We start from the raw sequence: 9,091 nt of genomic DNA on the forward strand, positions 1-9,091 counted from the left end.
TTGGGGTGGGGGGCTCACGGGATGGGTGGGGTTGAGTAGGGATTGGGTATTATGGCGTGGGGTGTACTTTATAGGAAGCAAACTGGCACAACCCGACCGGGACCTTGTCATAATGGGCGTCCCCGGTCCGACCGGGACTGGAGACCACCCTCGTTACCTAACCCTAACCACCATCCTCCTTCCCTGAGTTGGCTAAATTTTGAATATATAACAAGATAGTGTTATTTTCAAAGTAAAGACTCTAGGATAGGGCCATGACCGTGACCGATCCAACTGAGTCCAACCGTCCGACCGTACCAACTAATGGAAAAAACAAAGACCATAAATCAGGCCATAACCAAATAGGTACCGATATGTAATAAGATTAATACCCAAATAAAATACGATAGAACAACAAACAATATCATCCAAGGGTGTAAGCACCAACACCAATGCCAATGCTAAGGTTGACACTCATATCGATCCCGCCAATACCAACCTATAGGGCTACCATCTAGACTCTAACCAAAAGAGTAAGAATATCGGGTTGGGACATGCCCCTAACCATAGGCAAAACTAATATCCAAAATAGAGTCAGGATGTAGGAATATCCTTATCGTGAAATAGAGCCTTACAGAAAGATAGAAGCTTACTACTTCAATCCAAGTGCTAATGCCAAAGTCCAAATACTAAATATGAGGAGTGGAATGGTAGGTTCCAGCATAGCATGGGTATACAACCGCTCAAAGATAGGTTAGTGAGTGATCAGTAGCATGAAATCAGAATAAGGATAAAATAATGCCTTTTACAAAATCCAAGTAAAACCATCATAATGCATACAACCATACATATCTATAACTATGCCTGGAAAGGGAACCGTGTTTAGCATGCACTTAAAACTGTTACCTGGGCTGTGTAGCTTTGTTGTCCTAAACTACCCTAAGCAATATGGGTTCATCTACCCTTACTGTAAAGGGTCCAGTGCGTGAAGCTGAACAACCAGGGAAGAAAAACCTGGGATGACTAGTACATCCCCAATATAAAGTGTGACATTATGCACACGGCCATTAAGACCAAACCTCACATCGGCAAATATGATTTTCCAGTTTGGGTGCCCCCAGGACCTCCACCTTTCACGACTTTGTTACACCTTCCCCTTTATGCACAATTAATACCATTTCCTACCATCCAAACCATTATCCATTTATTAACAAAGGCCATTAGTAGTGGTATCGTCATACCGACCAATAACTTGCAAGTATTGTCCATAGCCAACCATGTATAGATTAAGGAATTCCTATGTACCCTTCCATTTACCATCTTAAACCACTTAGGGGATTCCCATGTAGCCCCCAAACATTACCATTTAGCCTTTAAACTTTCAAAAACATTTAAACCATTTGATTTCCTTTAACAAGTTTAAAACAAGCAAGGGTTATATTAAAATACATTAATTCAATGAAAACATTCTCATAAGCATTTTGTCAAACACATTGTGGGTCATAACATAACTAACAATAATTCCAATTACCATTAAACCATTCCTATACAATCAAGTATCCTAAACAACCATTAATGCATATAAAATCATCGTTAAAACCATGGGAAACCATAACCAAGTATTTATAAATTAAACCCCCAAATTATATTTAAAAACCAAAATAATACAATAATGAAACCATGCCTTTAGTCGGAACTAACAATGAGAGAAGAGAACATGCCTTAATTGAAAAAGTAGATGGAGATAAATCCCCAATGAGATCTCCAAGTTATCCCTCAAGTTGAAACTCTAGCTTCCTTCCCCAAGAGCTCTTGAGAGAATTATGGAGTGTTTTGAGAGAGTTTCTAAGTGTTAATGAATAGCATAATAGGGCAAATAACCTTTTAAGAGAGTTAAAAGTTGTGGGGACTTATTAGGTTAAGTGGAGAAATGTTCAGAATACCCCTATTTAAGTTGCCCAAAAATCTCGTTATAGGGATATAACTGACCCTTACAAGTCGTACCCATCCTATACCAGTGGTACTTGCCACTGGTATCCTGAGCCTCAACCCTTGGACCCAACACTGTCTAGTAAACTACTCATCCAAACCAAGTCGTATTCATAACATATGATCCATACCATCAACTTGTACCCTTGGTAGAATAGAATACCAAGAGACTTGAATACATCTACTATACGAGTTATCGGTATGATTCGTACCTACCTTACGGCTCATGGTGAGCCACTCCTAATATGACCCAACTTAAATTACCAAGTCCTAGGAAAAACCCAACCCAAATGATTAGTATCCAACCATACGACCCGTACTACCCCAAGTTGTATCCTTTCTAGTAACCCATCCAATCCTACCAACCAACACTAGTCAGTGTACGATAGGATTGTGCCATTCATACCCCAACATATGATTCGTACCTTTGAGTAGCATTGGGTTCGGAGAACGGAATTCCAAGAAATTTTCTAAAGTCCAGAAACTAGGGTGTTTCAGTCTCCCCAACTAGGAACATTTGTTCTTAAATGACGGACAAGGTAGGTTAGATACAAATACGATTCATTTGCATTATCAACCATTAATCCAACCCTTTGATGTCTCTACTCTACCTTTAAGATAGAAAATAAAGATGCAAGAGATCCAACCTTTCCTTTAACAAACTCAAAAAATAAGATAGATATCTAGAATGAGCCTCTTTCACCTTGTGGTTCCGCCATAGAACCTTAACTGAAGCCATATTCTTGGTCCGCAACCAATGAACCTACCAATTCAATATCTCAACTGGGACCTCTTTATAAGATAGAGAATCCGAGATACCCAATCCCTCTAAAAGAACCACCAAAGAAGGATCACCTATGCACTTTCTCAACATGGAAACATGGAAACATGGAATATCGGGTGAATGGAGATCAAGCTAGATGGAAGCTCCAATTCATAAGCAACATTACCAACCCTCCACAAGATCTTATAAGGACCAACAAACCGGGGGACGAGCTTTCACTTTTTGCCAAACCACATTACTACCTTCAAGGGAGACACCTTGAGAAAGATCTTATCTTCATCCTCAAAATCCAAGTCTCTACTCCTAACATCCACATAGGACTTTTGATGACTTTGGGCTGCCTTAAGCCTATCCTAAATCACCTTTACCTTTTCCATGGCCTGATACACCAAATTAGGACCAAATATATCTACCTCACCTAGCTTAAACTATCCAAAAGAAGATCTACACATCCTACCATACAACGCCTCAAAAGGGGTCATACCAATATTAAAATGATAACTATCATGGTACGCAAACTCTACTAGAGGTAGATGCTCAGCTCAATTGCCACCATAATCAATCATGCACGCCTAAAACATAACTTTCAAAGTCTGAATGGTCCTCTCTTCTTGCCTATCAATCTACAGATAAAAAACAGTACTCAGACTAACCTTAGTCCCCAATACTTATTGGAAAGACAGCCAGAGGTGAGATGTAAACTGCATACCACAATCATAAATAATTGAAATAGGTACCCCATGAAGATTCACAATCTCCCGAAGATTAAACTTTGTATAATCCTCCATAAAAAAAGTAGTCCTCATTGGCAAAAAGTGAGCAGACTTCGTTATGAGACCGAGGAAGATCGATAACAAAATCCATATTGATCACTTTCCAATTCCATTTGGGTAACTAAATCTCTTGATACAACCCACTAGGTCACATGTGCTCAACCTTAACTTTTTGACACGCCACGTATTTGGCCACAAAATCAACCATATCCCTATTCATTCCATTCCACTAGTAGATCTCCTTGAAATCATGATATATCTTTGTTGAGCTGGGATGTACAAGATAACCTTAATTATTTACCTCAGCCAAAACTCTTTTTTGCAAACCATAGCCATCAGGGACGTACAAACTCCCTTGGTATTGTAAAGTACCATCACCACTGATCTCGAACACCATCACATTTTGCCCACCAACATCACTCTTGATTTTTATCAAGATAGGATATAACACTTGCTTCTCCTTGATCTTTGTACTAAGAGAAGATCAAACCACTTCCAGTACCATCATACCATCATTCTTGGAGTCCAAGAGACGAACTCCAAGATTATCTAAACGATGGAAATCCTTTACTAATTTTAACTTTCCTTCCTCCACATGAGCCAAACTCCCCATAGACAACAAGCTAAGAGCATCAGCAACCACATTAGCTTTACCTACGTGGTAGTGAAGACTCATATTATAGTCCTTGAGAAGATCAAGCCATCTTCTTTGCCTGAGATTAAGCCTCTTTTAAGTGAACACATATTTTAGACTTTTATGATCAGAAAAGATATCCGTGTGAACATAATACAAATAATGCCACCATATTTTCAAAGCAAACACAATTGCCAACAACTATAAGTCATGAGTAGGATAATTCTTCTTATGCACCTTCAACTGCCTAGAAGCATAGGCAATCACCTCCTAAGGATGCATCAACACACAAACAAGGCCCACCCTAGACGTATTGCAATAAACCACAGACCCATCATTACCTTCTGATAAAGTACTAATTGGAGCAGAAGTTAGCTTGTATTTCAACTTCTCAAAACTCCCATCATAAGAATAAAAAAAAAGAACTTGACCTTATTCTGACTCAACTTAGTCAAAGGAGTAGCTATACTCGAGAAACTTTCCACAAACTGCCTAAAATACCTAGCCAAACCCAAGAAGCTTTGGATATCAGATAGAGTCGTGTGTCTAGGCCACCTTTTAACCACAACAGCCTTTTGCGAATCCACCATTATCCACTTACTAGAAATTATATGACCCAAGAAAGTTATAACATTCAACCAAAACTCTCACTTAGAGAACTTGACATACAACTGTTGTTCCTTCAAGGTCTGCAGCAGCACACAGAGGTAATTAGAATGATTCACCTCATTCTTAGAATAAACTAAAATGTCATCAATAGAAACAATGACAAAGAGATCCAAAAACTACCTAAACACTATGTTTATCAAATCCATAAATGTCGTCGGGGCATAAGTCAAAACAAATGACATCACCAAGAATTCAAAATGCCCATATTAAGTATGAAAAGCTATCTTAGGGATATCCACCTCCCTAATCTTAAGATGATGATACCCTGACCGAAGATTTATCTAGAAAAGAACTTTGCACCTTGTAACTGATCAAACAAGTCATCAATCCTTGGAAGAGGGTACTTGTTCTTAACCATCACCTCATTCAACTATGTGTAGTCAATGCACATCTAAAGGGAACCATCCTTCTTGCACATGAACAACGCTAGTGCACCCCAAAGAGATACACTAGGATGAATAAACCCAGAAGATCCTTAAGTTACTAATTAAGTTCTCTTAACTCACCTGGAGCCATCCTATAAGGAGGAATAAATATTGGACTAGTTTTCGGAAGCAAATCAATACCAAAATCTATTTCCCTATCTGGAGGAACACTAGGAAGATCATCCAAAAAGACCTTGAAAACTCATTAACCACTGAAACTGATTGCAAAAAAGGACCTTTTAAGTTAGAATCTTTTACCCAAACCAAATGATAGAGAAAACCTGAAGAGATGAATCTTCAAGCTCTAAGATAAGAAATAGACCTCCCTTTAGAAGCTATGGAACCACCCTCCCATTAACGGATTCCCCAGGGAACCTAAAGATAACCTTATGGGTCTGACAATCTAACAATGTGTAATAATAGTGTAACCAATAAATCACTATAATAACATCAAAATCTGCCATATCTAGCTCAAACAAATCAACTAAGGTCTGCTTGCTACCAACAACTACCACATCCTCTATAGACTCTCTCAGTAATAACCAAGTGACTTACTGAGGTAAAAATAAAAAAAAGGTTCTAAAATAATCTCAGGGCCAAAATCAATACACATAGCTATATATGAGGTCACATAAGAGAGAGTAGACCTTAGATCAAGCAAATAATACAAGTCACAAAAAAGTGTTGTAACATACCTACAATGACATCAGGTGATGCCTCAGATTCCTACGTAGATAAAAAAGCATATGACCTATTCCATTCAACACTAGAACTAGAAGCAGTAATAGATACAGATGTGGAACGACCGGGTGTAGGAGCAAAAGATAAAGCCATCAGAATCTTATTCACTCCTATCGCCACCTTATTAACTGGACAATTCCTGAGCAGATGGCCTGACTATCCATATTTAAAGAACTTGTCCCTTCCTTCACCATAATAACCCCAGTGAGGATGATGATAGAACTGACAAGGAAGGCAGGAAGAAATAGACTAACCATTGCTCGCTTGAGATTGGGCACCCTGTGCCCAGAAATTATCACCACCTTGAGGATTTGTATTGCTTGATTGCTTTGGGTAAGGAGCACTGGCTATGAAGAAGGAACAAGAACTCCTCACTTCTTTTTTTCCACTTGCCACCATCCCAACCACTTTGCAACTGAGCACCTCCTTGATCAGAAAACCTACTTCTTTTACCCTGCCTATCTCCAAACTCTGCCTGCCTCATCTTTTCATTCTCCACTTGCTACATGTGAACAGTCAACCTCAAAATATTCATATCCTTTATCAACATAGTAGTATTTCTTTACAATATTAAATCCCTATTTAACCTAGAAGCAAACTTCCTCATTCTCGCCCTTACGTCGCCACCAAATCAGAAGCATACCGTGATAACTGATGAACTTTAAGGCATATTCCTTGATAGTCACTCTCCCCTATTTGAGATTCACAAACTCCTCCATCTTTGCTTACCTCAGCTCTTGAGAAATAAAATAATTAAAGAAGATATTAGAAAAGGCATCATACTAAACTAATTCCTCCATACCATCTCTGTCCCTGTGGCACTCTTCATACCAATGGTATGCAACATCTTTGAGCTGATAAGCTGAAAAGTTCACACCTTCCTCATTAGTAGTATGTATCATCGGAAATATCTTTTCCATTTATCTAGGAGAGCCTGAGGATGCTCCTCCACCTTCACGCTTGTCAAAGTAGGAGGACTCATCTTTATAAACTAGCCAACCCTTGTAGCCTCACTAGACAACCTACAAGATACATCTCGCTCAGCCTAAGCAGCAACCAATTAGGTATTAGCATGAATCAACTTGTAAAATTATGCATTAGTTACCTCATCCTGAGAAAGAATAGTAGAAACCAACAGAACTCTAGAACCATCAGGGATAGGACCCATGGAGCAAAAATAAACTCTAGATGTAGGACGTACCCTATTAACATGGTCCTTAGATAGGATAGAAAAGTTTTTTTGTGTTCCAAATCTACGAGGCGTGATCTATAAGATGAATAAACAAGGATTAGAGAAGATTCCAGGACTTCAGACTCCCAACTTAAAAGGACAATACCAAGAAAGTGAAATATTCCTAAATTCTTTATAGCTTTTTTTTTTATGAGTGTGGCATGATACACACCCTTAAAAGAGACTCTACTAGACACGGCTTTGTGGACTCCAAATTGATCATAAACCTAAGGCTCTGATACAAACTTGACACAACCCGATCTGGGGACTTATCTTAATGGGCATCCCAGGTCTGATTGGGACCGAAGACCAACATAGTTACCCAACCCCAACCTCTAACCGCCTGCCCTGAGTTGACTGAATTTTGAATATTTAACAAGATAGCATTATTTTCTAAGTCAAGACTCTAGGATAGGGTCATGAACATGATCGATCCAACTGAGTTCAATCGTCCGACCATACCAACCTAACCAAATCAAGAAATGCCAAAATTAAAGGCCATAAACTAGGCCACAACTAAATGGGTACCAAATTCTAATATGATTAATCCCAAAATAAAATATGATGGAACAACCAACAATATTGTCCAAGGGTGTAATCCCTAACACCAATGCCAATGCTAAGGCTGACACCTATATCGATCCCGCATGTACCAACCCATTGTAGTACCATAAAGCCTCTAACCAAAAGAGTAAGAATATCTTCCCCAACCATAGCCAAAACCAATATCTAAAATAAATTTAAAGTGTGTAGGAATATCTATATCATGAAATGGAGCCTTCCAGAGATTTGAAAGCTTAACACTTTAATCCAAGTATTGATACCAAAGTCCGAATGCTAAATAGGAGGAATGGAATGACCGATTCCTACATAACGTGGGTATGCAGCCGTCCGAAGAAGGGTTAGAGTGTGGTTGCTAGCATGAACTTAGGATAAGGATAAAATAATGTCATTTATAAAAGTTAAGTAAAACCATCAATAATGTATACAACTATACATATATATAACCATGACGGAAAGGGAATCATGTTTAGCATACACTAAATACCATTACTTGGGCTGTGTAACTTTGCCATCCTAAACCACTCATAGGCAATATGGGTTCAGCTCCCCAAGCTAAAAGGGTGCTAGTGCGTGAAGCCACATGACCAGGGAAGAAAAACCTGGGATAACTAGTACATCCCTCAATATAAAGTATGACATTAAGCATACGGTCATTAAGACCAAACCTCACATCGATAAATATGAGTTTCCAGCTTTGGTCCCCCCGGGACCTCTACCTTCCACGAATTTGCTACACCTCCCCCTTTAAACCCAATTAAAACCATTTCCAACTAACCAAACCATTATACATTTATTAACCAAGGCCATTAATAGTGGTATCTTCATCCCAACCATTAACTTGCAAGTATTTTCCATAGTGAACCATGTATAAATTAACGGATTCCTATGTACCCTTCCATTTACCATATTAAACCACTTGGGGGATTTCCATGTACCCCGCAAGCATTACCATTTAGCCTTTAACCTTTCAAATCCATTTTAAATTATTTGAGTTCCTTTACCAATTTTAAAATAAGCAAGAATTCCATTAATATACGTTAATGAAATGAAAACATTCTAATAAGCATTTTGTCAAATACCTTGGGGGTCATAGCATAACCAAAACCAATTCCAATTACCATTAAGCTATTCCCATGCAACCAAGTATCCAAAAACACCATTAATGTATATAAAATCATAATTAAAACCATGTAAAACCATAACCAAGTATTTATAAATAAAAACCCCAAATTATATTTGAAAACCAAAATTATACAATGATGAAATCATGCCTTTAGTTGGAACTAACAATGAGGGAAGAGA

The sequence above is a fragment of the Capsicum annuum genome, chromosome 4 (assembly GCF_002878395.1).
Source record: "Capsicum annuum cultivar UCD-10X-F1 chromosome 4, UCD10Xv1.1, whole genome shotgun sequence".
Taxonomy (NCBI): Eukaryota; Viridiplantae; Streptophyta; class Magnoliopsida; order Solanales; family Solanaceae; genus Capsicum; species Capsicum annuum.